We start from the raw sequence: 16,072 nt of genomic DNA, 5'->3' as shown, positions 1-16,072 counted from the left end.
CGCTGCTGGCCGCGTGCTTATCAGATTTGGATTCGCCGCCGCGGCTGCCCGCTACCTCAGATTCCTCCTTCGTCGTTGACTCCCAGTTGGCTGCCGCCGATGTGGAGGGGGGCGAGGTTCTGCAGCGCTCGGTTCGCATTGCCTTGAATGCGGTCGTGCTGGATTCAACTCCACCTCTTCCCTTTCAAGGCACGCACCATCCATGCCTCAAGATTGTTCCTGCACGCGCCTTCAAGACCCACCGACGTGCGGCGTGGACGTCGCGTCGCTCGAGCCCCGAGCCTGCCGCGTCTCCCGACACCTTCTCCGAGAATGGTTGGCAGCTCGTCAAGGCGCCGTACTGGTGGCGAGCAATGCCCAACTACCAGCATTCAAAGCAGAGAAGGGCCTCTGCTTTTATTCCCCTCCAACGGGAAGAAGTTTCGTCCATCGCCGCTTTCGCACCTGCCATCGATGCCTCGATGTCGGCCACTGCAAGATCGACTTCCGAAATCCATTTAGGCGTCGGGTGTGCAAGCAGTGTGGTCACCGCACCCGTGACTGCAACGCCCCGTCTGTCTCCTCGCCCTCGGTCTCGTGCGGCGCCTCGCCCTCATCAGCTGCGTCGCCCACTTAATCGACCCAAGCCTCGCCGCTGCCGCGATGCCGCTCGTTGGAGACCCATCGATGCGGCCTGAGGAGGGCCATGTGGTCATCACCTCCACCCCGACCATGGAGGACAGCGCCACCACCCTCTCCACCCTGGGCGCGCTGGTTTGGCTTGGAGGGAAACGCCCACGCATTAACGTCGCGGAGGTCAGGAACGCCATCACCACCAACTTCGTCATCGACCGCAACTACATCAAGGTGGTGCCGCACTATCCAGAGATTCCTTCGTCCTCTTCTCCTACCAGCACCACCACGACCTGGTCACCGCGTCATCGGGCCGCTTCAGCCATGGCGGGCTGGACTTCCATGCCGCCAAATGGAGGCCGGAGGCACACGCTGATCCGGTGGAGGTGTACTACCACGTTCACCTGTGCATCGAAAATATGCCACTCAACGTGTGGTGCAACGAGGTGGCGACGCAAGTGCTAGGCCCCGACACTTTCCTACTACTTCGACATCGCCACTGTCAAGAGAGAAGACCCCTCCTCCCTCGACCTCTGGGCATGGTCAGCCAACTCCTCCGCCATTCCCAAGGTTCTCCGGCTGACGGTCGCCGACAACCAGCCGGCGGGTTACAACAACGGCCCAAGCGTTGTTGTTGGTCGGCATGGACTCAAGTGGCGAGTCCTGGTTCACCTCAACTTCGTTGAGGATTTCACCCCCGGCGGCCTCGCTCCTCGCATCCGTTCACCTTCCGCTACGTGGTCATAGATGGCATGTCCAGGATGCGGGATAGAGCGAAGGTGGCTGGGAGGCGCCACAACAACAACGACCACGACCAGGACAGGGATCGCGACCACGACCGAGATAGACGGGACAACGACCGCGACCATGGCCGCCGTGGACGCGACGAGCGGCCTTCCTCCTAGAGGGAACACTTTTTTTGGAGCAGGTCTCGTGCCCTGGAGCGTCGTGATGATGAGGGGCGCCGAGACAGCAGAGAAGACCGCCGAGACGACCGTGGCCGTGATGGTCGCCGTCGCCACGAGGCCCTAGACGCGAGCTCCATCGACAACAAGCTGGTCCAGCACCTCCCGGACGGCGCCATCATCCCAACCTCTGGTAGGCGCGGCCGTCGCCGCCCTGCTGACTGCCCGACACGCTCTAGAGGGGCTGCTAGCCCGGTCAGCGAAGACACTCGTGGCCGCTCGCCTCCTTCCTCGCCGCGATCGACCTCCTGTGATGTGATTCAGCTCACCTCTGTGCCTGGCGAGGGCTCTTGGCTGTGATGGATCGCTCCCTACTTTGGGGCCAAGCAACAACAGGCAGTTGTGTGCCTTGCTTCGGCTCCACAGGCGTCAACACCTCCCCGTACCACGACCCTAGATGTCATCAAGATCATCTCGTCCTCTCCTACAGTGCAAGACAATGGAGTTGTTCCTCCATCTCCCTTCTCCGAAACTGAGCCGGTCACCTCGATCTTTGTCCTTGCGGTTAGCCCAGCTGCTGGCAGTTTGGGGACGCCAACTGACTCTCCCCTGTGTTGTGGCCTACCAGCCACCCCTGCTCGCCCCACCAAGCTCGCCCTTCCCAAGGTCAAGAACACCAACAAGGAGAAGAAAGACGTTGGCTGGGGTGGTAGGCTTCAACCTTGTCCGCTCCAACCCGCGTCTCCAAGCCAAGTGTAGCGACCCGACCTGAATGGATCAAGTCTCTGTGCTTAAGTGTCATCCCTGGATCGGTATGCTGACACACACAGTACTCGAGGATTTATAACAAAGGTAAATCACATGTATAAAGTAACATAAATACTATTACCTCAATCCAAATAGCGGAAGTAACAAGGTTGTGGATTCCCATCAACACCAACGGCAAAGTTGAGTGTAGAATCATAACCCTAACGTATCACTTACTCGTTGTAAGATAATCCTGCAACATGAGACGTTGCAGCCACAAAGGGTCAGTACATTGAATGTACTGGCAAATTCACACCATAGAGAATGATGAATAAAGGCTATCACTACATGCATATTTGGCTGGTGGAAAAGCTCTATGGTTATAGTTTTGCGTAAAGCCAATTTTTCCCTACTACAAAGAAATAAATTTTATTTAACTATCATGGTGGTTGTTGATCACTCAGAATGGTTGACAACATTCTCAATCCCAATTAAGTAACATCATTAAACCCAACAAAATGATTTAAAGTCACATGATGAGATTCACATGATAATCCAGGTACTAGATACTCAAGACGTCCATAACCGGGGACACGGCTAATCATGATTAGTTTATACACTCTGCAGAGGTTTGCACACTTTTCCACACAAGACTCGATCGCCTCCGTTTGGTTTCTCGCACTACATGGTGTTTGAGAAGACGGATGACCGAGACATAGTCTTTCAGAAGCGCTAGCACCTTACGATGGATAGATCGTTACACCTACTTTCCCCTACATCTGCTAGTCTACCCTGTAAGAGTTCGCACGACTTAATCAACTATGCTAGAGCCCATAATAGCTTGTGGCTGCACACGGAAGTTTTGAGTATAAAAAATCTCATGATCCCTTTGAGCCTGGGTGGCGGTCCATAAAAAAACAGGCAATCCTGGTCTACCCAGGTGCCTAGATAGGCAATCCTGGAATACCCAGGTACCTCAATCCACCCAGATGTGTGTTTAAGTTGCCACCTTAAGTAAACCATTAATTAACAATCTCACATCTGTCATGAATACTCTCAAAACCCAATCCATGTCTACGAGCATAGCATGGCAATGTAAGCATAACGTAATAGTAACTCCCAAGGGTTTGATAATAAACAGGTAATAGGTACTACCTCAACTACTTCCCATCCCACAATTTAATTAGATCCTAATCATGCAATGTTGGAGGTTTGATCTAATGCAATAAAAACTGGGTATGGAAGAGGTATGATCAAAGTGTGAACTTGCCTGCAATGTTGATCAAGATGATTCGCACTCAACAATCTTGATAGCTCTACTAGTCACACTCCGGTCAATCTATCGTAATCAAGCAATAGTAACCACACATAAGCAATCACTCAAAAGACCAGAAAGATCGAAGAAGTCGATTCGGAAAACATCAAAACCAAGCAAATAGCTCTTGCAACATAAAACAATTTCTAACAGTACCAAAATTATGTGAATTTGGCCTTATCAGAAAGTTTAGGTCAAGAGCTTCGATTTGCAAAAAGAATCAACTCAAACGGAGTTACGAAACTCAAGTTATGATCAAATGAAGTTTGAATTCAAATCTGGTCTAATTCAAATTTTAAACTTTTCAAAAACATGTTTGAGTTGTTTTACTGGATAGAGGGGATCATAACGAAGGCGTGAGCGTTGGTTTCGTTGGATTTGGATAAACGGTTGAAAAGTAATGATCGTTTGAAGTTTAGGGACTAAACTATAAATAAAACCTTCACAGATGAGTCCCTGGCCGAAAACTAAAATAAAGAAAAAGAGAAACGCTACCGAACGAACGTTCGCTGCCGAACGTCAACTAATGAATATGTTCACTAGAACTACTTAAACAGAAAACATTCATTAAATAAACTAACAAAATAATAAACCGCTCTAATCTAAAACCCAAAAAAACCATAGGAAACCGAGGGGTTTTTGTACCGGTTCTCGCGGATTCAACCTTGGCGAGAAAAAAAACCAACGGCGGCGGTGGTGGCGTTCTCTAGCGATGGCAACGGCGAGGCGGGACGACGCTCCAGCGGCTCCGACGAGGTGCAACAACGGCGGTGGCGGCGCGGGGCGGATGCGGCAGAGGGCGACGACAGCGGCGGAGACGGCGGTGCGAGGGTGCGGCGGCGGATCTCGCCGGGGCGGCGGCGGTTGCTGCAAGGAGCGGCGCGGGGCGAGGGGACGGGGTATTTAAGAGGAGGGGGAGGCGAGAGGCGTGGGCGAGGGGCAAGGGGCAGCGCAGAGTCCGGGCGGCCCGGACGTCGAGGTGGCGGCGCGGCGGCGGACTCCTGAGCGGAGTCCGCATCGGGGACGACGGGCGAGGCGGAGCGGGCTGGGCTGGCCTGGCGCTGGGCTGGGCCGGCCCAGTCGGGGAAAGTTAAAAAAAATATTTTCCAGACAAATAAAATAATAAAACGAAATAACTAAAAATATTATATAGGCATATAATATATCAAAATTTTCAGAAAAAGATTGTCTACAACGTGAACATTTTTATAATGCCAAATAAAATCCACCCAAATTCAGATAATTTAAAGAGTGCTACTGGTCTATTAAAATCCAACAAAAAACATTTTAAAAATACCAAAATGATTTCAAGTTAATTTTTCTCCAATTTTCTATTGTAGGCAATCATGTTACCCTATTTTCCATGTATTTTGTTTTTGAAGAAAAATAATTTGAATAGAACTCAAATAACTCCAAATTGGAAATAAATTCAAAGGGGTTTTGAATTAAATTCTTTGAAACTCCCAACTCATATTTCATATGTTTTGAAGAAGTCATTTTATCTTCGCTCTTGAAAATCATTGAGTTGCGTAAAGTTTCTGGATTGGAAATATTTTCCAAATGAAATTCAAATGTTTTCAAAAATCCTTGTCATTTAAATAAATGGAAGAAGTCATGTCATCTTCTCTTGGGGGTTTTGTATTTGAAAAGAATTTGAATTCACGGAGATCTAAATGAAAAATGAAAGTTTGGGAAAGTCCTTTTATTCCCTCTCATTTAATTTTCAAAAAGTTCGAATTTCACTCAATCAATCACGCAATAATCAAACAATCAATCTATTTATTATAACATTCCAAAATTTAGAATTTTGGGATGTTACAAACCTACCACCCTTAAAATGAATCTCGTCCTCGAGATTCGGAGAGGCTAGAAAGAAATATGTTAGGGTTTGGGGGTCTTCTCAAAATCCATAGATCATCACAGGGGTCTGGGGTGCTACCACCCTTAGAAGCATGGTTACTGTTCCATCAAAACTCATATACTCCATCCTTATTCTTGACAGTGTTGGTCTTCTCAGATCGTAAGGATGATTCCTTCTCTGGGCTCTTCCGGTAGTGGCATAACCTTTTCCTCAATTCTTCTCTCATTTCCTCTTGGTAAGGTTATTCCGAGATTGGGTCTTCTTAGCTGACGGGTCTGGCGCCAATACTAACTAACTATCGATATCTCATGGTGGTTAACAATTTAGGGTTTCTCCTGCACGAAATGGGTCTGGTTGATCCGCACCGTATAACCTACGGTTGGCAAAAGCTGCCTTGTACAAGGGAAAATACTTATAGCATTCTAAGTTTTAAGCAAGGTTTTGATCGTCGGCGCTCTACTATAGGTAAGTCACTCAGATTTACCATCCCATATAGCAAGGCGAACAATAAGAGTAAGTCGGTATGGTGATCAATCCATCCCGCACCCAAATCATTACCCTGTATACGGTTTAGCGAATCTTGCATTCTAACACTCGGTCATCCTCACAAGCATTGCAGAATTTCTCTTGTCCAGGAACTGCGTTCAGAATAATCCATAGATTCTGCAAGCCAGACAAACATCTATCGTTTCTTCACAACTCCCAGGTTTTGCGTTACTCCTATAAGATCGTCTATCGATAAAATCATAACTCCTCCCAGAGTTTTTCCTTCAACAAGAGTGTGCTTGCTTCTTGGTAGGTCCTGGGGCCTGTGGGTTATGGCCCATCTCATCACTTGTAGTCCTTAAACTTATCATCGGGCAACTGATCATTGTTCCAACATCCAACTTCCAGCTTCCTAGCATACTTAAAATCCATCCAATTGTATTGTCTTCCTTCCTTCTATTGGCACCAAACTAGGACATGATTACTTAGACTCATCATGGAGTTTCCATTGATCCATATTTCTGACATCATACCTCCTTTATATCCAATAGTAATTTATCTATTCATCCTCGTGGGATATCCCTCATACCGAGATAAAAACTTATACTTATGAAGTCCATATTCCACTTCGTGGAACATCATTATCCTTTCCAGGGTCAAGCGTCCTTACAGGGGAATATTGGCCATCTCTGCATGGCACTTCTTCAACTGGGAAACATAAAACACATCATGAACTCCTGACAGTCATTCGGGTGACTCCAACTTGTTGGCCACTTCTCCCATACACTCCAAGAGTCGGTATGGTCCTACAAATCTCGGGGCTAACTTTCCCTTAACTCCAAATTGTTTAACTCCTCGTAGAGGGAACACATGAAGACATGCTTTGTCTCCAATTTCATAGACTACCTCCTTGCGTTTTTAAGTCTGCATAACTCTTCTGCCTGGATTGAGCTACCTTCAGTCTATCTCGAATCAACTTAACATTCTCTTCTGACTCCTTGATCATATTTGGTCCAAACAACTGATGGTCTCCAACTTCATCCCACATACTCTTGAGGCATCACACATATCAAGACAAAACTCTTATTCATTTTGTCCGAAATCCACTCAGTGGAGTATCCTTATCTTTTCCAGGGGTCAAGGGTTCTTATAGGGTACTACCACCCTTAAAATGCACAAATCTTCCATACACCATATTTCTCTTATCCTCAAAAATGGTCAAAATTCTTCTTCATAGGGTAACAACTCATAAAATCCATATCAGTACCAACGATGCTAACTTCATTCATCCTCAAATGATTACGATCTCTCGTTTTTCCATTACATGTCTCAACTCAACACCTCAATATAAAAGAAAATGTTCTCACTTCTACTACTCCATTTCTTTTGTTGCCAACTCAACTATCTAGCACAAGTTTCCTTCTCCTTGGGGCATTCTCTGGCAAAGTGCCCTGCTCCATTACAACTAAAACATATTACTTCTGACAAGTATTGAGGTTTCCTTTTTGGGCAACTGTTGAGGTAGTGCCCTGACTCCTTGCACCTGTAACAAGTGATATGACCCAGGTCCTTCCTGGTATCCAATCTACTTCTCTTCCTAGACCTTTCCGTTCCAATCATGTATTCTATTTCTTGTGGGTCATACTCTACTTCCTCTGTCGGGAATTCTACTAGATCCCCATTCAAACAATTTTGGGAGATGTGTCCTTCTTCTCCACACGAATAGCAAGTCTTAGTGCAGGGTTTACTCGGGTCTTCTTTAGGTGTCTCCTCCATCTCTTCCTTCATCACGGGTTCTTCTAAAATTTCCATAAGGGATCCTTTCATTACTTCTTTCTTCTGCTGGATGGTTCATTGTACCATGGGGTAAATGTGACACTGAGCAGGATAGTGGGTAGTCCCTTCACACAAGAAACAAGTAATCTGCCTAATTGGGCATTCTTCAACTGGGTGACTTCCTTCACAATTAGGGCATTCATCCTTGTGTTCTTTATGGGTGTATCCTATTTCTCCACAAATCTTGCATGCACAAGGTTTCTTCATATCCTTTCCATAAGGCTTCAACTTCTGGGACGCAAGGTGAGATTTGCAGAGTCAACTTTAATTCTCTCCAAGTGGTTACTCCTTGCCATCCATTCATGGTTTGGTATATCCTCCACCAAGTAGCAGCACCTCTTTCAAAGCACTGAAGAGCATGCTGGGTCATATCATTTCCAACTATAGGGTTATTCTCCATGTGATCCTCCATGTTCTGAATCCATCGGTCCGTCTCCAATTGACTCATCGGTCCAGAAAATACAAACTCATCTTCATTCATCCTCTATTGGGTCCATGGGTTTGGGGTGAGATAAGAGAGATAGAGAGGGATACACACAATACAAACAACAGTTTTGAAAAGACAGATTTTATTTGTGGCCGTCGGGAAAAACATCAAACAAATGACAGCTCACAAACGTCGCATCTAACGTAGGTATATAACAGGGGTTTGGTCTTCTAAAGGTCAATAAATCTTCAACGCCTCCAATCTCTTCAAGCCTTGTTCATGTCTCCAATGGCTTCTTCCAATCATGCTTGTCTTTCTCAAGTTCTTTTGCCAGCTCATCTCTGTTGTAGCAAAGTCTCTCGTGACGTCCTTTAATATTTCTGGAGTTGCATTCCAAACTTCCGGGTTTCAACATCCTTGACATGAACCATGATCCTGCTGTCCTTCAGTTCTTAACGAATCTCCAGTATCTCGAGGTTTTGCTCCTCCAGCTTGGCTACTTCAGCTCCTTGGTCCTAAGTTCTTCACGGAATGCTTCTTTGTCGAATACAGCTTCCTGAAGGTCCATCTTAAACTTCTTGATGTACTACTCCAGATCCTGGTGATACACCGGCTAAGGTTAAAACTTCATCTTTTGCTGATAGGTGCTCCATCAGCCTTCTACCATCCAATCCTTCCGAAGAAATGCCTGCTTAACTCATCCCGGTGACAAATAGCATAAGCGGGCGATGACATCATGGATAACCGTGTTTCTGCTCTTGTCATTTCCATGAGCTATCATTCCATAGTTGATATCTCCTGCCTTAGGGTTTTCTTGACAAAACTTTGAGTTCTCATGCTTCATGTTCCGGTCTTTCTCCGATACACCTTGATCTCGGGCATTGACAACTGCCATAATCTGTCAAGTTCCATAAGGGTAGCCTTCCTAGGTCATACAAATGTAGGGATTCTTCAGAGCCTTCAAATTCTCCTAGTCTTCGAAGTCTTCAACCGTTGTAGTTTCCATTATTCAGATGCACAGTAAAATCCTCTTCATTCCGAAGCAGTCTTAGTTGTCCAATATCTTGTACTTCTTGGAGTGGTCTTATCCGTCGAATCTTCGAGTGATCCAAAGGGAAAAGGGATATGGTCTCACTAAAAGGGAATTTTTGAATAAGCTCAGAAGAGAAGAGAGGTAAAAGATCTTTTTGAAAGGGAAAGTTGCAGAGAAAAATCTTTGCTATGGGCTTGCCAGTTTCTAGGGTCATGTCCTACAGTCAACATGTGCTCTGATACCATCTTGTAGCGACCCGACCCGAATGGATCAAGTCTTTGTGCTTAAGTCTCATCCCTGGATCGGTATGCTGACACACACAGTACTCGAGGATTTATAACAAAGGTAAATCACATGTATAAAGTAACGTAAATACTATTACCTCAATCCAAATAGCGGAAGTAACAAGGTTGTGGATTCCCATCAACACCAACGGCAAAGTTGAGTGTAGAAATCGTAACCCTAACGTATCACTTACTCGTCGTAAGATAATCCTGCAACATGAGACGTTGCAGCCACAAAGGGTCAGTACATTGAATGTACTGGCAAATTCACACCATAGAGAATGATGAATAAAGGCTATCACTACATGCATATTTGGCTGGTGGAAAAGCTCTATGGTTATAGTTTTGCGTAAAGCCAATTTTTCCCTACTGCAAAGAAATAAATTTTATTTAACTATCATGGTGGTTGTTGATCATAGAGAATGGTTGACAACATTCTCAATCCCAATTAAGTAACATCATTAAACCCAACAAAATGATTTAAAGTCACATGATGAGATTCACATGATAATCCAGGTACTAGATACTCAAGACGTCCATAACCGGGGACACGACTAATCATGATTAGTTTATACACTCTACAAAGGTTTGCGCACTTTTCCCCACAAGACTCGATCGCCTCCGTTTGGTTTCTCGCACTACATGGTGTTTGAGAAGACGGATGACCGAGACATAGTCTTTCAGAAGCGCTAGCACCTTACGATGGATAGATCGTTACACCTACTTTCCCCTACATCTGCTAGTCTACCCTGTAAGAGTTCGCATGACTTAATCAACTATGCTAGAGCCCATAATAGCTTGTGGCTGCACACGGAAGTTTCTAGTAAGAAAAATCTCATGATCCCTTTGAGCCTGGGTGGCGGTCCATAAAAAAAACAGGCAATCCTGGTCTACCCAGGTGCCTAGACAGGCAATCCTGGAATACCCAGGTACCTCAATCCACCCAGATGTGTGTTTAAGTTGCCACCTTAAGTAAACCATTAATTAACAATGTCACATCTGTCATGAATACTCTCAAAACCCAATCCACGTCTACGAGCATAACATGGCAATGTAAGCATAACGTAATAGTAACTCCCAAGGGTTTGATAATAAACAAGTAATAGGTACTACCTCAACTACTTCCCATCCCACAATTTAATTAGATCCTAATCATGCAATGTTGGAGGTTTGATCTAATGCAATAAAAACTGGGTATGGAAGAGGTATGATCAAAGTGTGAACTTTCCTGCAATGTTGATGAAGATGATCCGCACTCAAAAATCTTGATAGCTCTACTAGTCACACTCCGGCCAATCTATCGTAATCAAGCAATAGTAACCACACATAAGCAATCACTCAAAAGACCAGAAAGATCGAAGAAGTCGATTCGGAAAACATCAAAACCAAGCAAATAGCTCTTGCAACATAAAACAATTTCTAACAGTACCAAAATTATGTGAATTTGGCCTTATCAGAAAGTTTAGGTCAAGAGCTTCGATTTGCAAAAAGAATCAACTCAAACGGAGTTACGAAACTCAAGTTATGATCAAACGAAGTTTGAATTCAAATCTGGTCTAATTCAAATTTTAAACTTTTCAAAAACATGTTTGAGTTGTTTTACTGGATAGAGGGGATCATAACGAAGGTGTGAGCGTTTGTTTCGTTGGATTTGGACAAACGGTTGAAAAGTAATGATCGTTTGAAGTTTAGGGACTAAACTGTAAATAAAACCTTCACAGATGAGTCCCTGGCCGAAAACTAAAATAAAGAAAAAGAGAAACGCTACCGAACGAACGTTCGCTGCCGAACGTCAACTAATGAATATGTTCACTAGAACTACCTAAACAGAAAAGATTCGTTAAATAAACTAACAAAATAATAAACCGCTCTAATCTAAAACCCAAAAAAACCGTAGGAAACCGAGGGGTTTTTGTACTGGTTCTCGCGGATTCAACCGTGGCGAGAAAAAAACCAACGGCGGCGGTGGTGGCGTTCTCCGGCGAGGGCAGCGCGGGGCGGATGCGGTAGAGGGCGACAACAGCGGCGCGACGGCAGCGGCGGAGCGGCGCAAGGCGGCGGAGACGGCGGTGCGAGTGTGCGGCGGCGGATCTCGCCGTGGCGGCGGCGGTTGCTGCGAGGAGTGGCGCGGGGCGAGGGGACGGGGTATTTAAGAGGAGGGGAGGCGAGAGGTGTGGGCGAGGGGCAAGGGGCGACAGAGAGTCCGGGGCGGCCCGGACGTCGAGGTGGCGGCGCGGCGGCGGACTCCCGAGCGGAGTCCGCATCGGGGACGACGGGCGAGGTGGAGCGGGCTGGGCTGGGCCGACCCAGTCGGGGAAAGTTAAAAAAAAACATTTTCCAGACAAATAAAATAATAAAATGGAATAACTAAAAATATTATATAGGCATATAATATATCAAAATTTTCAGAAAAAGATTGTCTACAACATGAACATTTTTATAATGCCAAATAAAATCAACCCAAATTCAGATAATTTAAAGAGTGCTACTGGTCTATTAAAATCCAACAAAAAACATTTTAAAAATACCAAAATGATTTCAAGTTAATTTTTCTCCAATTTTCTATTGTAGGGAATCATGTTACCCTATTTTCCATGTATTTTGTTTTTGGAGAAAAATAATTTGAATAAAACTCAAATAACTCCAAATTGGAAATAAATTCAAAGGGGTTTTGAATTAAATTCTTTGAAACTCCCAACTCATATTTCATATGTTTTGAAGAAGTCATTTTATCTTCGCTCTTGAAAATCATTGAGTTCCATAAAGTTTCTGGATTGGAAATATTTTCCAAATGAAATTCAAATGTTTTCAAACCCTTGTCATTTAAATAAATGGAAGAAGTCATGTCATCTTCTCTCGGGGTTTTGTATTTGAAAAGAATTTGAATTCACGGAGATCTAAATGAAAAATGAAAGTTTGGGAAAGTCCTTTTATTCCCTCTCATTTAATTTTCAAAAAGTTCGAATTTCACTCAATCAATCATGCAATAATCAAACAATCAATCGATCTATCTATTTATTATAACATTCCAAAATTTAGAATTTTGGGATGTTACACCAAGAGGAGAAAGATGCCGATTGCGAAGATGGGGGAGAGACTGCTATGCCAACGCATGGGCGTTGTGGATGAAGGCCAGCAAGTCACAGAGGAAGCCATTGACAAATTTGTGGCTATGTTCCAAGGGCAGCTCCCTAACATCGCGGTGGTGGCTCTCCGGGCGCTGTTCAACCTCGACTGCGACTTGGCGCATGCCGTTGAGGATGCCCAGGTGGCACACGGTGGTGAGGCGGGACCAGAGATGCAGGCAGCAGCGGGGGATGTGTTCGACGCGGTGGAGTGACTGGAGCGTTTGTAGCTCCTGTAGAAGATGTGCTCTAGTTTACATGATAGCTTCAACCCATCTGCTTATGTGTGTGCGCGCCTGTTTGTAATCGTCGACGTCGGTGAATGCTATCTGCTGCCTGATGTCTACTACACAACCTTCTTCTTGTAGACGTTGTTGGGCCTCCAAGTGCAGAGGTTTGTAGGACGGTAGCAAATTTCCCTCAAGTGGATGACCTAAGGTTTATCAATCCGTGGGAGGCGTAGGATGAAGATGGTCTCTCTCAAAAAACCCTGCAACCAAATAACAAAGAGTCTTTTGTGTCCCCAACACACCCAATACATTGGTAAATTGTATAGGTGCACTAGTTCGGCGAAGAGATGGTGATACAAGTGCGATATGGATAGTAGATAATGATTTTTGTAATTTGAAAATATAAAAACAGCAAGGTAACTAATGAAAAAAGTGAGCACAAACGGCATTGCAATGCTAGGAAACAAGGCCTAGGGTTCATACTTTCACTAGTGCAAGTTCTCTCAACAATAATAACATAATTGGATCATATCACTATCCCTCAACATGCAACAAAGAGTCACTCCAAAGTCACTAGTAGCGGAGAACAAACAAAGAGATTATTGTAGGGTACGAAACCACCTCAAAGTTATTCTTTCCGATCGATCTATTCAAGATTTCGTACTAGAATAACACCTTAAGATACAAATCAACCAAAACCCTAATGTCACCTAGATACTCCAATGTCACCTCAAGTATCCGTGGGTATGATTATATGATATGAATCACACAATCTCAGATTCATCTATTCAACCAACACAAAGAACTTCAAAGAGTGCCCCAAAGTTTCTACCGAAGAGTCAAGCAACCCCTATGCATAAGTTCACGAGGTCACGGAACTCGCAAGTTGATCACCAAAACATACATCAAGTGGATCACATGATATCCCATTGTTACCACAGATAAGCACGTGCAAGACGTACATCAAGTGTTCTCAAATCCTTAAAGACTCAATCCGATAAGATAACTTCAAAGGGAAAACTCAATTCATCACAAGAGAGTAGAGGGGGAGAAACATCATAAGATCCAAATATAATAGCAAAGCTCGCGATACATCAAGATCATGCCGACTCAAGAACGCGCACGAGAGAGATCAGACACATAGCTACTAGTACATACCGTCAGCCCCGAGGGTGAATTACTCCCTCCTCGCCATGGAGAGCGTCAGGATGATGAAAATGGCCACCGGAGAGGGATTCCTCCCTCCGGCAGGGTGCCAGAACGGGTATAGATTGGTTTTCGGTGGCTATGGAGGCTTCTGGCGGCGGAACTCCCAATCTATTCCGTTCCCCGATGTTTTTAGGGTATATGGACATATATAGGCGAAAGAAGTCAGTCAGGGGATCCACGAGGGGCCCACGAGGGTGGGGGCGCGCCCAGGGGGTAGGGCGCGCCTCCCTGCCTCATGGCTTCCTCGAAGCTTCCCTGACGTCTACTCCAAGTCTCCTGGATTGCTTTTGTTCCAAAAATAACTCTCCCGAAGGTTTCATTCCGTTTGGACTCCGTTTGATATTCCTTTTCTTCGAAACACTGAAATAGGCAAGAAAACAGCAATTTGGGCTGGGCCTCTGGTTAATAGGTTAGTCCAAAAAATAATATAAAAGTGTTTAGTAAAGCCCATAAACATCCAAAACAGATAATATAATAGCATGAATACTTCATAAATTATAGATACGTTGGAGATGTATCAGCATCCCCAAGCTTAATTCCTGCTCGTCCTCGAGTAGGTAAATGATAAAAGAAAGAATTTATGAAGTGTGAATGCTAGCAGGTGCACAAGTTTGACCAATGGTAATTCAATCACCTTTTCTAGCATCATTGTATATCATAAAAGTAGCTCAACTCATAGGACTTCTCATGATCAAGTAACAAGCTATTCACATGTTAAAGTATAGATCATAAACTTTCTTGAAAACTAACAAACCGTGTTATTAGTCATCAAACAATTACAATTCATCTTATTTTCAGGAAGGGTCTATGTCAGAGCTTTGATTCAGCAAACTTCACATACTCAACTATCATTTAGTCTTTCACAATTGCTAACACTCACGTGATATTTATGGGTTCAAAGTTTTAATCAGATATAGAGAAAGATAGGGGCTTATAGATTCGCCTCCCAACCTTTTACCTCAAGGGTAATGTCAACAATAATAGTTCATGATGCCTTACATCCAATTGGATATATATATCAGGATCTTTCCAACACAATGTGCTTGCCAAAGGATAAAATGTAAAAAGGAAAGGTGAAGATCACCATAACTCTTGGATAAGGTATAAGACTGTCACAACCTAGCTAGTCATGCATTAGAGTGTTGCATCATGTTTACTCTTTCATCAGAAACTTGAAATGGGGATGACAAAACCCCCAGTCCCCTCTGAAACCAACTAGGGTTACTAAAATAATTTTTCAATGAACCTGAAATGCCCTTCTAAAATGCCCATCATTTTTGTCTTGGTTCAGAACCTCTGCCAAAAATGGTGCACATTTTCCTAGGCCATCCTAGGGTTTTTGAATTAAATCATAAATATTTGAATTTGGGCATTTAAAATAATATAAAATATTTAAATGCTCAAATATCTCCAAACTAAAATGTTTCATGTTGGAAATAATCCAACTATGGGCCAGGAATAGTTTGGTGATTTTTGAACTTGCCTAGGTATTTTATTTAATTCAACAAAGTTGCAGATATATTAAATAAAACAGAAACAGAAATAAAAAGGGGAAAACTTACCTGGGCTCCTCCACTGTGCGGCCCAGCCAGCTGGCCGGCCCAGCCAGCAGCCGGCCCAGCCCACCACTGCAGCTCTCCGTCGTCTTCCTCCCCTCGCCCCGAAGTTGCTTCGTGCTCGCGCGCGCACGGCCGCGCGGCCACCTCCTGCTTGCCGACGAGCTCCTGGCCGCGTGGATGACTCCCGCAGGCCGTCCCGATCCCCCCCTGCTCTCTCTCACTCTCCCCCGGCTCTCCCCTCCTCTCCCTCGCTCTCTCTCTCACACGGCCGAACACCACCGTCGCCGCCGTTCGCCATAGCAGCCATCTCCGGCCACCCCTCGCTCCCCCGACTAGCTCAGGAGCTCCGCCTCGACTCCCTCTTCCTCCCCACCGCTCCACAGCTCCCCGGAAGCCCTGCATCGCCGCCACGTCGCCGTTCCCCTCTTCGGGCTCCGATCATC

The sequence above is a fragment of the Triticum dicoccoides genome, chromosome 6A (assembly GCF_002162155.2).
Source record: "Triticum dicoccoides isolate Atlit2015 ecotype Zavitan chromosome 6A, WEW_v2.0, whole genome shotgun sequence".
NCBI classification, from domain to species: Eukaryota; Viridiplantae; Streptophyta; class Magnoliopsida; order Poales; family Poaceae; genus Triticum; species Triticum dicoccoides.
The sequence above is the reverse complement of the archived record's forward strand: the minus strand, read 5'-3'. Positions refer to the sequence as shown.